This window comes from Lagopus muta, chromosome 16 (assembly GCF_023343835.1).
Source record: "Lagopus muta isolate bLagMut1 chromosome 16, bLagMut1 primary, whole genome shotgun sequence".
NCBI lineage: Eukaryota > Metazoa > Chordata > Aves > Galliformes > Phasianidae > Lagopus > Lagopus muta.
The window spans coordinates 9,847,400-9,866,226 of record NC_064448.1 but is presented as its reverse complement, the minus strand read 5'-3'; the positions used below and the strand labels follow the sequence as shown (position 1 = coordinate 9,866,226).

The 18,827-nt window shown below is 45.5% G+C and overlaps 1 protein-coding gene and 1 long non-coding RNA gene across 3 annotated transcripts in view; one reads left to right on the top strand and one right to left on the bottom strand.

The window, feature by feature from the left end:
- The window catches only part of LOC125701462 (uncharacterized), a 35,492-nt gene that overhangs the window by 8,785 nt on the left and 7,880 nt on the right, over positions 1-18,827 (bottom strand). The window lies entirely within an intron of this gene.
- LOC125701474 (uncharacterized) lies at positions 701-17,476 on the top strand. 2 transcript variants are annotated; one of them, XR_007380246.1, is made up of 3 exons: positions 701-1,684; positions 13,745-14,100; positions 14,234-17,476. It is a non-coding gene; the product is annotated as an uncharacterized LOC125701474 (long non-coding RNA). The 2 variants fall into 2 exon arrangements; XR_007380247.1 differs by lacking the exon at positions 701-1,684 and adding an exon at positions 12,938-13,065.

Here is an 18,827-nt window from a genome sequence, read left to right as displayed (position 1 = left end):
GAGAGAAGAAGGAATGCTACGTGCTCTATCAGAAACCCAACAGAAAGGCAGTAGGGGCCTCAGATCCTGGGACGGGACGGACGTTGATGTGTAAGCCTCAAATATTTGTCTCTTGGGCACATGCCAACAGAAGAGTTGAAGCACGCCATGCTGGCACGAGTGACAGGATTATGAGCGGTTTCAATCTGATGCAGATGGTCTTCCCATTTGCTTCCTTGTTTAAACAGCAATTTGGCAAGTTTGTCATTCATAAAGCTTTTATAGCGCTCCACATGCTTCTCCCCTGTGGCCCACTAGGAGCTGCTTGGATGTTTGTTGATGTCTGGAAACACGCATTAGTCTTTAATGAGGTTGTATTCTTACTGTTTCCTTTGGTCGGAGGAGCCTTGGGAATTGCACACTATAGAATGTATCCCCACTGAAAAACCTGCAACTTCTCACCAAAGCATCACTTGATGCACAATGGCACAGCCCAGCTATTGGAATGGGGAACAGAGGAGCGCATTGAGATGGGCTGAGAAAAAGCTATGTGAACTCGCAGGTGTTACTCAAAGCAGAGGCATTGGAGAAGAATGGAGACAGGGCCCAGGCAGCCCCATTGCAAGGCACTGCTGGAGGTGGAGCAGGCAGGGGGCATCCCCTTATGAGCTGGGGAAAGGCTGAGGAACCAGCTCAGAAGGTGATGTGGTTCTGCTTTGCACACTTCGGATAAGCTCTTCTTTTATTAACAAGGCAAACAGACTGCAGGAATCCTAAAGGGTTTTGTTTGCCCACAAGTAGTACTGATGCAAAGCACAACTGAAATATAATCAATTAATAGCTTTCATGTCGTTTTGCTGAGTGTAAAACAGCAAAGCATCACGGCTTGCATTGGCACAAGCTGCTCAGATCTAAAGGCAAGTAAATATTTAGCCAATAATTTTGATTTTGAGCAACAATATGCATCTTTATTCCTTATTGGCTGATTTGTGTTCTTAACAGAAGGAATAAGGAATGCTGGGGTATCAGTCTTCAACTCCGCATCTTCTGCAGTGGGACATTGTCATCTTTGCAGAAATGCAGGAAAAAGTCTTTGGCATTCTGTACTCTGCAGCTACCTCATCCAGAGCTGCCTATGCTCATGTATTCCAGCAGTCTTTTCTGCTGTAATTAGGACCTGCCACAAATACAGCTTGTGGACAAGGACTCCTCATCTATTTTTCTGTCCCCTCAGAAGAAACCCACACAGTTTGTTATAGATCAGTGTATTTATAGGCTTTGCTCCATGGCAAACAGGCTAATTTTTCACCTTTTCCTTATCTGTATGTACTTGCAAAGACCGTGTTTCATGTTATTTGATGGAGAGATGTGAAAACAAGAGGCAGCTGGAGGTCAGACAACAGCAGGCAGGTAACCATAGACTTAGCTTGCTGTGGGACCTCTGCCAATGCATTTAACACTTCTGATCCTGCTTCCCCCAGATGTTGTGAGAAGATAACACAGAAGATAACGCAGGAGCAGGACTGGAGCCCCGAGAGGGGATCAGCTTTGAGCACAGTGTGACACCCAAGCAGTGGAGGAGCATGTCTCACCGAGTGATGGTGGTGGTGGTCAGTCCAGGCTCATGGCAGGGCGAGGCACACTGATGTTTTGCATCTGGAATCCAAACCAGACCCATTTGGAAGGCACGACAGCCAAGTACAAGGTAAGCTTTGCAAGGAGACTAGAACAGTTATACTGGTGAGAGTGGCCAAAGCAAAGGTCCGTGAGGTATCTGCCTCCAACCATGGCCATGACCATGGGAGGATGTGAGAACAAGGGTGGTATCTATTGTAATACCAACCAATTCCATTTCAGAGGCAGCTTGAGCTGCATCCAGGGAAGCTCCCAGAACAGCTGTGCTGAGGATAATCCAATTTTAAACATCCTGAGAGTTCTGACAAGGTGCTGCCCACCACTGTCCTGTATTAGGGGGCAGATGTCCAAGGCACTGAGGTGCAGGTCTGTCCTTCTATCATGCGTGTTTTTTCCTCTGCCTGCTCCAGCCTCTGTTCTGTGTACTGAGAGGGCCTGGAAGGGTAAGAAGAGTTGGGGAAAGAAGCTTTTTTCCCTTTGACATAAAAGCTACTCACAAATTCATCTCACAGCTCTGGGTGTCTGCTGCCATACAAATGTCTTTCTTTCTTGACTCTGTCTTTGTACGTCTCACAGAAAATGTATCATCAGGAGGATATATTATGACGTTTTTGCAATACTATCCTCTGCAGCATATTGCAGAGCATCCTTCAATGGATTTCCTTCATGTGCAGCTCCTGCCATTAGTGTTGTGAGTTCTTCCCAGAGAGATGTACTTAGAGGTAATGGGTTCAAAACGCATGCGAGTTATGAAGTGGTTATGCAGTACTCTTAAAGGATTTCAGTGGAGAGGGAAAGAACCACAAGCCTTGGTATGTGGAGAAACAGCCCTAGAACTGAGGCTGTACTCTTTTTCATGCTGTGTCATCTGATCACTGTCATTCGCTCTGAAAACAAATCACCTTAAAGGAAGGGATTGGACAGGACCTTTGCCAGTATTGCATGTTTAATTTTTTCTTTCAAATGAGATGAAGTAATACAGATAGGAAATTTGCTGAGAGTATTATAGGAAAGTCATGCACACGTGGAAAGGAACATTGAGACAAACCCCTTGATTGAATGTAGAAGCACCAGGCTATTAAGGAACCCCACACCTGGATTCATCAGTTCTCCTATGGGAACTATCCTTGACATATTGCTTTGTGCTGTCAAACAACAGTAAATAGCAGAATGTGTGTGGGATTTTTTTGATTCTTTGTGTTTGTTTCTACACAAGTGTTTTAAGGCACAATAAAGAGGGGAAAAAAACGTCTGGGACATCTGCAAATAACAGAGAGATTACCAGGTCTGCTGTAGCTGAGAAAATGCCTTGCCCTGGGTTGGGCTTCACCTAATAGAGGGAGGCATAGCAACACTTGTTCTGTGTTTTTGTCCAGGTGTCCTGGCCTCTGTTTTCACAGGCTGAAGAATTGAGCCATGCATGTATTCAGAGACCATACATCTTTCTCTACAACAGTGCATGCAAATGCTGGGTTCAAGATTTGCTAATGATTGTCAGAAACTGCAAAAGGATTAGAGCTTGGTTCTTGCAGACTTGACAAAAAGAAAAACAAACAAACAAACAAACAAACAAACAAACAAAAAAAAACCAGAAAAATTGGCTCCAGACTTCTGTGGGATGGTGAAAAACTGTGTTTATCTTAAAGTGTTTTTCTCCTTGAATCTTTTGTTGTAAGTTTTCAAATGAGACCTGCAAAGAGGACAGCCTGAAGAGGTGTGTTTGCCTCCAGAGCATGTTGTGTGGCCACCAAGCAGCACTCAGAGCCTCCTGCAGCCCTCAGCTAACCAAGGAGCCCAGTGGGCATTAGGGGGTTCTGGAAATGCACTAAATAGCAACAAGAGCAAGTACAGAGATGTTGGGATAACGCGAAGGAAAGAGCACATGTCGCTGGGTGGGAGCAGAGGAACACACAGAAGACAAGAGACAAACACTTCCAGCATGTAGCCTTGCTGCATTTTCTCTGCAACCACCACTGCCACAACTTTGTCATTGCTCAGAAAAGCTGAGGTGGAGGGGAAAAATACAACTGCAAGAGCCGAGGATTCTACAAATCACCAGTTATCACAGAGGAATTAATTTGTCATAGGATGTAGGAGGGGAATAACCCCCTGTGCTCTTCAGGAGAGCCCCACTCCAGCACTGCTAGATACCTAATCGTTTTCAGTGCTGTATGTTTGTACAATGTCAGTGATAATGACAAGCATGAGATGAGGTGTTTAATCTTCCTGGAATTCAGTTTCCTTTGCATTACCATGGCAATGCAAGAAAAGATTTGATCACTAGCTGAGACACTCCAGTAAAAATTAATACAGCTTCTGCCAAGGAGAGGAGACTGACAGCTGTGTTTGTAAGCCTGATTTGAACCTTCTGTTTTCCACGTTATATCAAAAGCCACGAGCCCAGAGAAAGTTGAGGGAAAAAAGAGAAATCTTACAGCAACTTAAGATAAATGCCTGAAGTTAAGAGAATATGTTTAATTCTTGCTAAATTGGCATCAACGTCTGTAGCTGACTGCAAGGCAAGAAAGTCCAAACTCCCTTGAGGCAGCAAGTTCTAAAATAACCTCCTACTGCAGCATTTTGCTGTCAGAAGTTCTAACTTGTGACTCTGCTCATTCCTCTGTAACATCTTTGTGCTCACTGGGGCAGGATCTGCTATTTTATCCCTTGTTTGTGACATAGGAACAATAGACCCATATCTGAGGTCTCTCATGCCAAAGTAAAAACAACCCCAATTTTAATTTCCAACGGATTTAATGTTCTTTATTCCCACTCATAACTATGATAGTAATTATTTTCATAGTTCTACTCATTCCTTTAATGAATGTTTTAAGCCTGAGCAGAGGATGCAGGTGTCCACATCAACAGTCAAGTGTGCAAGTGGAAGGTGGTATGAAATTAAGTGAAATGATTCCTCCAAGCATCAGTCTCCCATAACTGACCAAGAAAGCACCTCTCTGAATGACAAAAGGTCACAAACCTCTCTGCATGTCCTCATTGGTGCTAAGGGCAGAGGACACATTAAGGATGGTCTCCTCTTCACTGTTCCCACTTGCTTCTTAGAAGCTGTCCAAGTACCACATGGTGTGCATGAGAGTCAAGGTGAATGTTCTTCATGAAGACCAGGAGTTGATGGGGATGAGAAGAGAAGGTGTGAGAAGAATAGGGCTCATGTGCACTGCAGGCAGCCAAGGAGCTCAGGTGGTCTCAGCATTTTGAGCTTGATCAGAATGCAGATTGTTGCTGCCCCAGTTAATCAGGAAGAATTGAGGTTGGCTCAACCACTGGAAGCAGAACTCATTTGACAGTAAGGAAATTGTTCTCCAAAACTTTGTGAAGGTCCAGAGTATGATAAAGCCAACAACATCCATTGGTAGCAGTGAGGGTTGCAGTGCTCATGCCCACAGACGTTTGTCCATCATCGTGAGAGTCATGGATAAGGTCAGCTGTGACAGCTTCTTGCCTACAAAAGCTTCTGAATGTTTTGAATTGAAGTCATTTGAGTAAGTGCCAACCACAATGATGTTCACCTTGTTCTCTGTCAGACTAAATCGTTTGCCACCCCATTTCTTGGTGACATCTTTGGGCAGAGCCCAACTAATGGTTAACACAGCGAGATCAGCAGTTCAGTTCAGCCATCTGGAACAAAGCCACAGCCTGTCCAGCCCATAACTTAGCAGCAGTGACAGTACTTGAAAGCCAGACTGACATCTCTCTAACTCAGACACACATTCATGTCAGCTCTTGTAAAGTTTTTATGCTGGGGATCTTTCTTTTGCAGGTGATTCCTATGGGCATGTAGACTACTGCCTACAGACTCCTGCCAGGGCTCAAAAAAGAAGTCTCCAGCTGTAACTTTCCTTTTTCCCTACCTAGCACTTTATTGCAATTGGAAATGTTTCATAAGGCCACCAGCCTAATTGAAAAGATACTATCTGAGATACTGTTCTGAAATGCATGCATTTAGAGTTAACTGTACATGCAAAATAGAAATATATGCATATGTATGTACCTACAACCATTTTTTCTATTTTTGGCTGGATGAGCACATTACCTGGGATCAATTTAGATTCTGATCTCTGACAAATTAGTGTCCAGGACTAATATTTTCCAAAGGCATTTGTTTGTGAAAAAAAAAAAAAAAATGCATATTCAACTGCACGTCCAATCTGCAAGTAGACTTTCTGCACTGCTGTGTACTGATCAGGAATTGCATGGAAAATAAATCTATCCATTTGCATTACTGGTCATCTGATTTACCAGCACAGCCATTCATGCAAGCTAGACACTTGGGTGAATTTAGATTTTGTACATGCATGTGTGTAGCTGAGTCTATTGAAAAATCTAGGTCAAACACTGTAGACAACTTTTGGCCTGACTTCTGTATCCACAAGAACTTTGCTGTATAAGAAATTGATTCGAGCACATTAGAGAAGGGGCTAGAGGAAGTTCTGATCAGACGAAACAGATTTATATAACTCAGTCTCCCCAAAATACAGCCACTGAGAGTTTCTTAAGTGGAGAACTTCCCATTTTGTTCAGCTCCATTAAAATGGAATCTAGCAGTGCCACCACTGTAGCACAGTAACAGAGCGCTGCAGTTTGATATGCATCCTGCTGTTCCACTCTCAGGTTCAAACTTGAGGTTGAGCTTGTTTAAGGATTGATCTAGGATCCAGGCTTCCTTTTCTAAAGAAGCGAATGGGAACTTGTGCCCTCAGTTCTGACTCACAGTTATCCTTTTTTTCTCTAGAAGATTCCTCACATTTACTCAGTGGGAAAACATGCAGGAACCAGTAGGCAGTATGAGTGAATGGAAACATCACCCTATGCTCATGCCTTTAACACAAATCTCAGCTTGAAGGGGTTTTGGGGAGGGAGGGAAGGGAATACCCTGTTTCTCATTTATCACATCTCACAAAGTTTGAGGTCTTTGTGAATGTGAGACTTCAAACTGTCTCATTTTGCTCAGCCCTTCAAACATGCCAACATCATCATAGCAATTTCTGAAGATAATTTATTGATTAATATAAGGGAAACACTAGTACAGCATATTTAGATGGTTCACATGTCTCTAGCTTAGCTCAAATAAGCTCAAATAAGTCAAGAAGAAAGACATTCTCTAGCATTCAGGTCTGCTTGACAGAGTGATCACATCAGTTAGACTGACTTAAGCTTTTACATGACAAGAACCTGCTTGTCAATGGCTTTAGCTTTGAATAATATAAATAAAGAGAAAATCCACAAATATGAAGACTAAGCCAGTGGATACTGAGACTGAGCACTGTGGAAAGAGCCACCAGAGCCATCTGTATAACCAAGATGTTATAATTGCAATATGTATAACCAAGATGTTATAATTACAATATAATCAAAAGAGTAAGGCACAGCAAACAGGGATCACAAAAGAGAATAAGTAGAAGAGCTTACCCTTGGGTTGAGCTCACTAGAAGATATCAAAGAGGAGGATCTCCAGAAGAGATCCTTCCCCTCTGGTAGCCAGCTCTTAAATAGGTCCAGGAGGGGTGGAGCCTGGCTCCACCCCTTCCGGCAGCACAGGTGAATTGCCTTCACCTGTGCTCCTCTGGCTGACTCATGGCTCACCTCAGGTGATCAATCAGAGGTTCAGGCCGTGACTCAGCAGTTCCCATACACTCCACCCCTTCACGGCATGAACCAATGATCAGGTTAACAAAAGGGTAAGCTTTCCCTAATACAGAGATCCGGTATATCGCGACGCTTATACAATTTTATCGCGACGTATGTTGGTACAGTTCAAGACAAGTGATGATTAGTGGATGTCCATACTCTTCTATGGGCCAGTGCTCGATGATGTGCCTGGAGGCATGAGGTCCTGAGGTGCAAGTCCATTCTATGTTCCATCAGTCCCATGCAGACCATCACCGGGTGTTGTACGTGATCTGACAGCAACACTGGAACGCTTGATGGCATTTTGTTCCTTCCGGTGGTCCTGAAGGCTCACAGACTCACGGGGAGTAATACAGATGTTTTACAGGTACCAGGAGGGGAAGGTCTGCTCTCCAGGGCAAGATACAGGCCGTATTTCTGTCTTGGGTCAACACTTCCGCTTGTACTGGGGCACGTCCTGGCCGCCTGTACCACACCTTTTTGCCGGATATCTGCGGCTGCATAACGATATCAGGCACCAAAGGAGGTGTCCTGATCTGCCATAGGGACATGATGGGGGTCCCTTTAGCAATAAAGATCGGAGTGTTGACCATAATATCAGTAGGCCATGTACCTATTACTGGAGGGACTACTGAGCCTCCCACCTCCAATAGTCTCCCCCAAGGTGCAAGTAGGCCACACCACTTGGGTCCTACCTGCACCTTCCAGGGCCATTTTATTTTATGGGTACCTGGCTCTAAGTTTTCAGGGGCAGGGAGCAGAAGATTATTTTCATTACCAATTTGGGGTCTTACCTGATGATCAGTGCCCGTAATTTGGATCCTAAGCGGGGTGGCCCATGTCGTCTGCAACATTCTCAGGGCACTGGGTCTGCCATCTCGAGGTCTTTCATTCAGGTCCCGCAGGGTTTCATACAGTCTTTTTGTCCACCCCTGCAAGGACTGGGAGTCTGTCTTCAGGGCAGCCTTAAGAATACCATTATAACGTTCGATGAGGCCTGCCCCTGTTGGATTATATGGCAGGTGGAATCGCCATTCGATGTTATTTTCTTCTGCCCAGCGCTGTATCGTTGCACCAGTAAAATGAGTCCCTTGGTCGCTCTCGATGACTTGAGGTGTCCCGTAGGCAGACATCAGTTTAGTGAGTGCCTTGATGGTATATGCCTGGTTTGCTTTCGGTACTGGATAGGCCTGCAGTAGCCCACTTGCAGTGTCGACACAGGTCAGGGCATATCTTGCCCCTTCGGAACGAGGAAGGGGCCCGATGTAATCGACCTGCCATCGCTGGAGAGGATTGTGTCCCCTAGCAAGATGGGCTGTTGTTTCGGGCAACGATCTCGGTCTCATCTTGGAGCAAGCGTCGCAATCCTGGCATGCCTGGACGATATCAGATAGTTGTATGGGCAGTCCCCATGCTTTAGCAGCTGCCCACATTGTCTTTTGTCCAGCATGCCGTAGCTTCTGATGTAGCCAGCGGGCGATGTTCTCAGATGGTGAATTCTCAATCCATCGAACTCGGGCCAATGTGTCGGCTTCATCGTTTCCCGGTGACTGTAGGGGCTGATGACCAGAAACATGGTAGACACGTACAGTCCTGTGTTTGACCGTATTCCATATATCTAACCACATGTCTTTGCCCCAGATCGGTCGGGCGTGGATAGTCCATTCCTGGGTGGCCCACTGTGCAATCCAGAGAGTGAGCCCCCGGTACACAGCCCAACTATCTGTGCAGATGTTCAGGATACCATCACCAGGTTCCTTGGTTATAACCATCCACACGGCTCGCAGTTCTGCCCATTGGCTGCTCTGACCATCCCCCTCATCGAACCAGATTGTCTCGGTGGAAGGATGGTATGCTATTGCTCTCCACTTGCTCGGGTTGCCCTTGCTGGACCCATCTGTGTACCAGGCATCTTCAGGGATAGGATATTTTCCCTCGTGAACGGGACTCTTCTCTGGTGGAGCGACCAGTATTTCTTTTGGTGCATCACTGTGATATGTAACTGGGCCTAGGATCTTCTGAAGTTCTTCTTTCAAGGGGGATGAAGACAGACTGCTCCTTTGGCTGAGATAGGCGACCCATCGTGCCACTGTTTGTGCTTGGGCCACCCCTGTCTTAGGAAGGTGGGTCAGATCCTTCACCCACCCCTGAATTGGCAGAGTGGTCTTGACTATAACTGCAGCTGTCTGAGTTATTGGCTCTACTGCCTGTAATGCCGAATAGGCAGCCAATAACTGTTTTTCAATCATACTGTATCTTTCTTCTGCTCCGTGCCAAACCTGAGACCAGAAACCAATGGGGGTCCGAACAGAACTCTGGCGCTGCCACAGGCCCCAACCGAAGCCGTCTTGAGTAACATGAACGTCCAACTCGGCTGGGAGGGTAGGATCGAATATACCCAATGCCTGAGCTTGTTTAACTGCCAGTTTTGCTTGTTGGAAAGCATCCTGTTCGGCTTTCCCCCAGTCCCATAGCTGCCCCTTTTTTGTGAGTCTGTATAATGGCCTTAGCAGCTGCGCTAGGTGAGGTATAAAGGAACGCCAATAACCCAATATACCTAGAAACTCTTGCAGCTGCTTTGATGTTGTAGGGACTGGAAATGCCTGAACCTTATCTATAACAGCACTGGGTAGCACTTTGGTCTTTCCTGACCAAACCACCCCCAGGAATTTTACGGACAGGCCTGGACCTTGCACCTTTTGGGGATTTATAGCCCATCCCCTTTGTTGCAAATAGGCAGTTAATGAATCAGCTGCCTGTCCTACTACCTCCAGTGAGTCGGATGTCAACAGGAGATCATCAATATAATGATATAGGTTAACATCATCAGGTTTTCTCCAGTCAGCCAGGTCACGCGCCACTAGATTATGACAATACGTTGGTGAATGCACGTACCCCTGTGGTAGGACCTGAAAGGTCCACTGCCTGCCTCCCCACGTAAACGCAAACTGATCTTGCGATTCCTCAGCAATTGGGATACTGAAGAATGCATTTGCTAGATCTAGGACACAATGATAGGTTTTTATCTCCCTACTCAATGTGTCCATTAGGGAAGCAATATTGGGTACGGCCGCATGAATAGGCGGCGTGACCTTATTTAATTCTCTGTAATCTACTGTCATCCTCCATGTGCCATCCGACTTTCGCACTGGCCATATGGGGGAGTTATACGGGCTGTGTGCAGGTCTTATAATGCCCACTTTTTCTAATTCCTGCACCGTTCTCGATATTTCATCTTGCCCACCCGGGAGTCTATACTGTCTAACATTAGTAATCCGGCGCGGTTTTGGCAGGCAAACAGGCTCATGTTTCGCATGGCCTCTTAATATTGCCTGCACCGCCCGGATACTGATACATCTTTGTCGAAGTCTGAACTCTCCCACAGTTGTTTGGAGAGCCAGACCCCATAGAATGTCTATGCCCAGGATGTATTCTTGGACTGGGGCAATAGACACCTTGTACTCCCGGGGTGGGAGACGCCCAACCCCCAATTTTAACCATGTTTGGGTGACAGGAATAGTCTGTCCCCCAAAACCACCAATCATCACTCTGTCGCCATGAAATTTTCCTGGATCTCCATAGATAATTGATGTTTCTGCTCCAGTATCCACTAATGCCATAACTCTCTGAATATTTTTTCGGGACCAATAAATTGTTAATTCTACATAGGGCCTCCGGTCCCGTCTGGAGGCCCTACGGGGACTAACACCCCTTGTCAGTGCATGAATTGTGCTAGGGCCAGTTCTTTTGCTTCTGATGGCTCAGGCATTGTGGCCCGAGACACCTGAGGTGGCTTCTTTTTCCTGTTTGGAACAATAAAATCTTCTAGGTTCCATGTTGTTGTTGGAACCCTCTCTATAGCTCTTACCCTGGATTTCTTAGGGTAGCTCTGGAATTTTTGATTGTCCTTTAGTTGTCTCCAGAGCTGGAGAAGGACGTGATTGGGTTGGCGGTCGATCTTAGCAAATTGGACCCCAGCCCGAATTAAATCATTAAACATTTGTTTTCGGGATACCCTTATGGGTCCCGATCGAGGAGCTCGAGTAGCCGGCATTCTGGTTTTATTTACCGGCAGGACCTCTGCTTCCTCCAAAAACCGAATATTGCGCCTAGTCCGCAGGCGTTCTGTTTCTCCCAAATCGGCAACTAACTGGGCAACCTGCTGGACTACGGCTTCTGATGCTACAAGGGGATTTAATATTGAAACTAAGGTACCGTACAGATGGGAGGGAGCTTGTTGTAGAATTAAATCTCTCATCCCTGCTGAAAATTTAACCATATCAGGGCCATCAAATGTATCTTCATAGATGGCCTCTCTTACACCCAGTTCACGGATATAGTTCTGAAGGTCCTCCATGGAGGACCACATACCTGTATGTAACGGTATGTCTGATTTATTTGGCCATACCATACGGCAGGCCGCCATTAACCATTCCAGTATGGAATGGTTTTCATCACGATATTGATTGCCCACGTATAACCTTTGCCTAAGAGCAGGATGGACAGTCATGGTGGCCAACTTAGATATTTCTGGGCCATTCACCACGACACTTTCTGCCCCAGAATCCCACAGTCTCAATAACCAAGCCGGAACACTTTCTCTGGGCTTCTGCCGAAATCGTTGTACTAAATCCATTAATTCTGTTGCTGTGTATGGCCGAGCTGTCACATGTAAATGAGTGTGGGCAGGGGGCCATTGATCGGGTGGCACCCCTGCCGGTCTGTCCTGTACTTTTTTTGTTTTTTGGGTTATCACAGGACGGACCTCCAATGGATCAGTTTGAATTGGACATTCAAGGTCTGATTTGGATTTCTTGTTGTCCTGATCAACGAAGTCTGTTGATTCAGGAGCCTGGTCATCATTTATTGAAATATTACGAATTTGGCTTACAGGAAGATGTAGAATTGGCTTCTTCCCCGTTAAAACGCCAAGTTCGTGCTCTAACTTTTCAATGCGATCTTTCAAAAGTTGATTTTCGGTTTCTAAAGTATTATTTCTTGAGTCCGCATGATTTAAAGCGGTTAATAGTGGCCATGCCACCATGGAGGCAGCCAATTGTCTTTCTTTGGTGATGAGAATGTCCTTGCCAAGTCCTTGAAAATAGTCTGCCATGCGATATGGGGAGAGATTGCCCATAACACGTAAGGGACCCCATTTTTCAATGATGGCAGCTAACTCGTAATAGGGCGATCCCTCAAATCCTGGGATCTGCCCTGGAATCATTTTCTCTAGGGGAGTATTGTTCTCCCCCTTGACCCATTTATAGAAGTTCCACAGGAAAGACATGTTAATTTCAGTATAATCAGCCTGCCTGGCTCGCCAAGTGTATAACCAAGATGTTATAATTGCAATATGTATAACCAAGATGTTATAATTACAATATAATCAAAAGAGTAAGGCACAGCAAACAGGGATCACAAAAGAGAATAAGTAGAAGAGCTTACCCTTGGGTTGAGCTCACTAGAAGATATCAAAGAGGAGGATCTCCAGAAGAGATCCTTCCCCTCTGGTAGCCAGCTCTTAAATAGGTCCAGGAGGGGTGGAGCCTGGCTCCACCCCTTCCGGCAGCACAGGTGAATTGCCTTCACCTGTGCTCCTCTGGCTGACTCATGGCTCACCTCAGGTGATCAATCAGAGGTTCAGGCCGTGACTCAGCAGTTCCCATACAGCCATCTATCCATCAGTTTTAGGTAATCACAATATAAGCTGCTTCTCCCACCAGATTCGGAGATTCTCCTCTTCACACATTCCCACCAATATATAAAACATCTCTCAGGAAACTTAGGAGTACTACTAAAAAGGTAAGTGACAGAATTCCCTAAAATTAAGTGTACCAAATATGTCATACCTCATTTGAAAGGGGGAGAGCTCCTTGCTTTCTCTCCTTCTCGCATCAGCGTGTCACATAGTCCTTGCAAAACGCCAGGAATAAGTAGGTAACTCTGGTGCTCAGGATGCATTTGTCTAGTCATTAATTCAGAAGGCATACGAGGCACTAACTAGCTGGAGGGAGAAAGCCTGTGCCAGCGAGGAAGGGCCTGCTGAATATATAACAGAAGTAAAGACACCGATCTCGGTCTTCTCAGACCACATTTACATGAAGATGCACGTGTCAGGAGAAACATGGCTATCCAGAAGGAAAAGCAATTAGAAATGGTAGCTTTTGACAGTATGCAGTTCCTAACCAAGAGAGCTGAACAAGTATCTCTCCTTCCTTTTTGCTAATGCAAAGATAATGTATGAAAAATGTCACTCAGCACAATAGGAGAACGAAGACTGGCAGTGTGAGGGAAGGAAGGACCAAGAGGAAGAGCTGGCTCTGTGGCTGATGAGAAAGGCTCTTCTCCCAGAAATGCCAGCCCTGATGTGAACTATATGGACTTGCTGAGGGACAGCTGAGATCTGAACTAAATAACAGTTAATGAATTTGATTATTGAACTTCATACCTTGCCAAAGTAACCTTGTTTCCTCCTTTCCAGTCTAGAGTTTGTCCAGAGGTGTGCATGCAGCCACAGAGCCATGGTCCCATGGGATCACAGAAATACGGTGGGACAGCTGACCCAACTGAAAGGCTGCCGGCGTGGACATGGACTCTTCAGAAGGAATGGTCTGAGAAGGAGAGAGATGGGAGGTCATCTGCATGAACGCACAGCAGGAGTACAAGATGAGCAGGCAGAAGTTTTCCTTGGAGAGCATAAGCACAAGCCTTGGCTGGGCTGCTGGTGGCAGAGAGACAGTTGGTCTCCAACCCAAGATCACACAAATTCAGTACCTTGGGGGAAGAAAACAGAACTCTCACTGAAATGTTCATGAGAAAATACTCCGTTCACAAATTGTATGTTTGAGATTGCAAAGTCCTCAGCAAAGTACTGCCTGTGTGTTTGTTTTTGTACGTGTTTATATGCAAAAAGTCTGTTGGTCAAGTCATCCTTTCTTTACACTGTGTCCCTTTTTCTGCTTTATGACAGATTAATGACACTGAAGAAGTTCTAGTCACCTTGTCCAATGGGCTAAAGTAACCAAGATGAAATGAGCATGGAGGTCAGTATTTCTTCAGAGGCAAATCCTTGCTTTCCTCTGTCCCCAAGGACAGCTGGAGGGTATGACAGCAGGCAGGACAGGAGCCTGCAGTGATATTCCCATCCTATTCAAAACTCTAGGGATAAACAGCAGAGCTTTGGCTCTGAGCCCTTCATTCCAGCAATCAAACCCACGCTGGCAATAAATCAAGTGGCAAACCAGTGTGTCTATAGATCCTGCCAAGTCACTTTAAACCGCAGTTGCTGGGTCTTTTCTGCGACATTTTGATGTATGTCTTTGGCCCATTAGAAAAATAACTTCATTTCCAACCACAGCTTATGTTGTGAGACAATTCTCCCCTTCATTGAAGATCCCTCTAGATAGCCAGACTGCAAAGCACGATACTTGGCTCGGGTTAGAGGTAAACGAGCTGGCGTTGTGCAAAAGCCCATTTCTAAAGGACCCGGCAAGACAGATCAACTCTGAGGGCTGACAGCAGCTATGAGGGCAATGAATGGAGACAGCAAATGCAGCACAAAACACGAGGCATTCCCTCCATCCCATCTGCAGGCAGTAAGGGGCAGCAGACACTGGTCAAGTTTTACCCTGCAATTACACTGATCATCTTTTCAGGTTTTAAGGATTTTGTTGGATTTTTTTTTTTTTTTGTTTGTTTGCTTGTTTGCTTTTTGCTGTTGTTTTTTTTGGATGTTTTTGGGCAGTGTGTCTTCCTACTTCGAACTGCAGGAACCTCTCACAGACTGACCACTCCAATATTGCCAGCAGCTGTTCTGGTTCTGTGGTTCCCCATCATCCCAACTGGAGCAGAGTCTAAGTTCAGGGAGGAACAAAATCATCTCTGAGCTGAACCAGCCCTCAGGCTGTGTGGTGCCCGTTCACACAGGGACTACACTTACATCCCGCTCAGTCACATGCCATAAATCTGTGTAGATGAAACCAAGGTGGGATGCACATCCAGCAAGATGTCAGCATCACTGAGTCCAGGACCCTGCCACTATGAGCAGTGACATTGCAGAGATAGAGGTAAGAGTAGCACCAAGAAATTCAGAAGCAAAACTGAATTCAGAGGTAAAAAGAAGAGCAATAAATAATCAGAATGTGTCCCACTGTGGCTGGGAGCCCTTCAGTGACATGCAATTTCTCCCTTTCCCTCCTGGCCTCTCCAGTTTAGCCTTGGGATGAGCTGCTTAGCATTCTTCAAGAACAGGACAAGAAAAAGAATCATTTGGCTGAATAATGGCCATTAGAAGAACATGGAAGATTTTATGAAAAACTACTGGCTTTTTTAAATGCATTTCTCCTTTTTTTGATTTTTCAGTGACGTCCTCTATCAGTCTTTTTTACTACAGAGTGCAGTGTAAACTAGGCACTTGTTTCTCTGCCAGAGTTTTTCTTTTAAGATACTTCTAAAATCAAAACACTATCAAAATAATTCATCCACAGAATATTTACTTTCAAGAAGATGAGGTGTGCATTTTTTCTGAAGGCAGACGCATGGAGAACAGTTATTCAGCTCTGAATATTTCAGTGTGCAGAGCAACAAGACAGACTGCTCTGTAGCATGCCCCATCCAAGCTCTGCCCAGACACTTATTTTCCTGCACCAAGTGCTGAGGTATCCCACGTTCTCTCCTCTCACCAGCCAGATTCCTTGTTCTTACTCTGCTTATGAATATCTAATGCTGCTGGTGCAGGAGCAGCAGCTTGATTACAGATTTCCAAGCCACGTGCATTGCTCCCCATCAGCTCACCCAAGAGCTCTGGGCAAAGCACAGTGTACAGGATTTCCAGACAACACAGAGAAGTGAAAGGCACCAGCTAGTTGCACCACAAAAGGCTTCTTTGTGCTCATCTCATCGAATCTTTAACAGCTAATATTTTAGGAGCGATATCTGAGAAGTTTTTTGAAGAACGGTTTATATGATGGTTCTGTTAACAGCAGCAAGAACATGCACAGGGAAGTTTATTGATTCTCGTTATTGAGCTAAGTTTGCTTCCTAGAATTCAGAGTCAGAGGTGGGCTGTGACTGCAATACTGAATTACCATGAGCTGCCCATACGTTGGAACCATCCAGAGGTGCAGCTGCCCTGAGCAGACTGCCTAATCACAGCAGGCTGCAGCTCTAACCTGCTCACAAGGAAGAGAAATGGAAGCTAGAGGAATGGAAGATGGGAGGATTACAGAAGTTTTCCTTGGTCCTCCCTGTCCATGGGCAATTTTCTGCTGCTTAATGTGTTTGATGGGTAGATCAGCAGTGGATCATGAGACAAGGGATATCTGAAACATGGAGGGCCAGAGCAAGATGTTTTGGCACTGGGTTGGGTTGTGTCATAATCCAGTGCTTATTCCTTTCCCACCTCAATTCCTTCCTGTAAAATTGGATCCGATTGAAATTCTTGATGTCTAGCTTCTATCCAGCAATTACACGTTAATTTTGCTGGTTATGCTGTGCTCCAGCAGACATGGATTGCCCATGCATTGCATTACCTTCTTCTAGAAATAGTGCTCAGGGCAGCACTCAGCCTGCTTAGAGCTCCCCGAGCCAAAGCTGGATGTTGAGGTGGAGTGTGCAGTGGCAGAGACAAGGAGAAAAATGGTGTGCACAGAAAGAAAGAGGAAGATCCATCAGGACCTCAGAGCTGGGTGAAGAATAAGTGCCAGAGGGCAGGGGAGAAGGGCAGCCAGCCCTCAGTCTGACACCACACACAGACACCACACACCTCTTCATCCTCACTCATTCATAAAATAAATACAGCCAACTACCTACTGCTCCCTCATTGCACAGGCCACCCTACAGATTACCACAACCTGAAGTCTGGGAACATCTGTTCTAGACCCCTCATCCAACCAGCACATCACAGCACATGGTTATGGGTTGATATCACACAGCAGGAACCAGCCGTGTAGAACCACCTACAAACACACAAGCATCCCCACCTGATACATACCTTAGAGCCACATTCCACCCAAAACTCCCAGCTTCTGCCCTCTCACAGAGGAGAGTTACAAACACCCCAGTGTGCAGGAAGAGCAGAACCAATCCCAGTATCCCCTTCCTGCTGGCTTCCGACCCATCAGCACAAGCTCCACTGCTCTGCCCAGCCCCGGGCTGCACCATGCTCTGCTCCATGCTGCACCTGATCAGAAGCAGCTTGCACCTCACCTTGCCCTTCCAGCACCCCTTACCTGCTTCACCACATTTTCCTCCTCCATACAGCCACTTCTGCCTCTTAAAGAATGCCTCCTCTGCTCCTGTCACCTGGGACAAGCTTGTTGTGCAGAGGATAAGCATGTCCTCTCCCAGGTTATCACTTGCCTCCTGGCAGCACAGCTGCACTTTCTGAGGATTTACAAGTCTATCTGCTTAATAATTCCTTAATATGCATTCAGCATCTTGTGCTAGCACAGGTGGGGACCTGAAGAAACTCAGTAACAGCCTTCAGCTGTTCTGTCCCTTCAGTCAACCTGTGTGTAAAACCTCTCCACCACTTTATACAGGGCTGACCCCAGTGCCTCGGACAGCGGCGGCTGTTCTACAGTAAGTTAATTTATAACAGCATAGCATCAAATTATTTTAGGTGTGTGCTGGCTTCATGTGTCTTGCTGTGTAGTTATATTTTAATCCTTTCAAAGTTCATTACAACCGTTTTAATTTTAAATAGGATCATTTCAAGGTAAAAATGATTTCCGAGCTGCCACATGAAAATCAAACATGGATTTCTCCCACACTGCATTCACAGCAGTTGTGTCTTTGTCCTCCTGCCACTGAATGAATTAGTAAAATATAAAAGCAAAAACAAAATTAACAGTTGCTTCTTTGAAACTCTTAGTTTGGTCTGTAACATTGTTCTTACGTTGCCATGTCCTAATCAGAATTGTATCCCATTCTAGGGGGAGTTCCTTGTTCCATTCTAGTTCCTTGTTCTTAATAATTGGATCAAAGAATCATAGAATCTTTGGATTTTCCTTACTGTGAAATTTAACTCCATAATCCGGAGCCTCTGATGCTTGTCTGTACAACACTTGCAGCATGTGGTCACATACTTTAACCTTAGCTGCAGATAAGTGCCATCATTCTGAACTTTTCCACTCTGTTATACAGAAATGAGTTATTATTTTTGGCTCTGCACTGTCTTTCTGTTCTGCATTCATTTCTGCCCTGCAGTATCACTCTGCTGTTTAATGCAGTGTATGCACAGCAGACATGGCCAAATGCTTTCTGGATAACACCTTTCAAGGGGGCAACAACTTGGGGAACTCCCCAGCTTCCACCTTTCTGCTCCATGCATTGTCCCACCATCTTTCCTTTGCAGATGCACATCCTCATGCCCTGCACAGACCCACGAGTCCACTCCCTCCCTCCTTCTGATGCAGAGGCAATCGTAGCCCCAGTGTGTTAACAATTATAATTAGTCATTAATCATTTCCCAGCTGACACTCTGATGCTGTCACTGCAGAGGCACAGTGGCCCAAAGATATCCTTCTCAGCTGGGATTGAGTATGACTTCAGCACAGTTTTAT